Source organism: Cyprinodon variegatus, unplaced genomic scaffold (genome assembly GCF_000732505.1).
Source record: "Cyprinodon variegatus isolate N-32 unplaced genomic scaffold, C_variegatus-1.0 Scaffold57, whole genome shotgun sequence".
In the NCBI taxonomy this organism is placed as follows: domain Eukaryota; kingdom Metazoa; phylum Chordata; class Actinopteri; order Cyprinodontiformes; family Cyprinodontidae; genus Cyprinodon; species Cyprinodon variegatus.
The window spans coordinates 1,124,512-1,126,098 of NW_015150510.1; positions in this window are offsets into that span (position 1 = coordinate 1,124,512).

A 1,587-nucleotide genomic window follows, 5' to 3' on the forward strand; every position below is an offset into this window, starting at 1 on the left:
CAGTGAATAATCCTTATTTATCGTCTAAGGAAGGCACTTTCGGATAAACGAGCCTTTCTGTTTTCACAACAAAATGATGTGGTCCCTCTAAAGAATGTGTTTTTTTTTCAGTCCAAGGTACTTTAGGAGTTAGCAATCAAATTATTACTGTTTAAGTCGTATAAAACTTTCTTGAAATGCTTATGAGGCATGCTTTGGTTAAGCTCCACTTAAATGCACAGCTGTTTTTCATATTATAATATGTGATTGATGGTTATTTCGGCTGTCTCTACTTTGTTTGAATGTGTTTCCTTAAGAAGGATACTGCTTGGCCCCGTCTGTTGTGAATATGAAATCACTGGAAGTGGCTCCCTATACAAAGCCAACAGTGTTTTTATTGCAATATTTTACTTTAATAACAGTTGAGCTTTATCATGTTTAAAAGTATGCGTCTGTTGGAACTGCTCAAACACAAGAGCTCAGATGTTTACTCGGTTGGCTTGGAAAGGGATCATACGTCTGTGCCAAATTATTCTGTAGTTTGTTTGTGTCGCAGGTGGACTGTGGGTAAACAATAAGAAGCAACCCAGTCCAATTTGATTTTTGCTATGTTGTGCACCGTAGATAAGCTACAATCAAATAGCTTGCTGCGGCTCAGGAACAGGGAAATCATGTCTCGGGAAATCACACACAGAAAGCTTTTCTCTGTATTGACATTGTTGGCTGATGCTGTCTGGCATTTTTTTCTTGAAACACAGAACATATTCACATGCAAAATATATATTTTTCTGACCCAAGATGGCTTCATTGGAGCCTTTCTTTAGAGAGAAAAAAAAAACAGGAACAAATTAGTGCCAAACAGATTCCTGCATAGAAATAAATCCTGTCTGATGATGCTAAATGAACAACTATTGGGAGCAATTCAAATCCCTCTGTTTTTTACACGCTATTTATTCTAGTATGTAACAATAATAAAAATATCAGCTTAAAGCTGCACCGACAGGAAAATCTGCATGAAGAGATATAGCCTCAGGCTGATTGTAATTTTACCAGATTCAAACTCAAACGTCTGAGCCTTGGGGCTAAATTTAGGTCTGAAAACAAAGTAAGCTGAGTGCTCCTTCAACCTTCCCTTCATTTGTGGATGCTTATCAGGCGCTATACTACTCTGCAATTCGTTATGTATCATCCTTGATTATGTACTCTGGAACAAAGGTGTGCTACTTTCTACTCTGTTTCCTGAATTATGTCTGTAAATTCATTATCTCCAACTGTTCTTTAACAGGCTGAACACTTGAGCTCTAATTCTTATCCTTGTTAACCCCCGCGGGTTGAAGCAGGTATTCATTATGCACTGATTATGTTTACTTCAGTGACATGCTGTTTTAAGTGATGCTTTTTGAGTCCTTATAATGTTTGAAACTATGGGCCTGAAAAGGAACACTGCTAGAGCTCTTATGGTTATATATTAAGCCTGCTTGCGCATCACAAGTTGATCATGTTCATTTTTTAGTCAAAACAAGATGTTTTCATGCATTTTAAAGAAAAACTAAAGAAGAAAACATAAGAAAACATTAAAATCACTCACTGTGGCGACAATAAAATGAA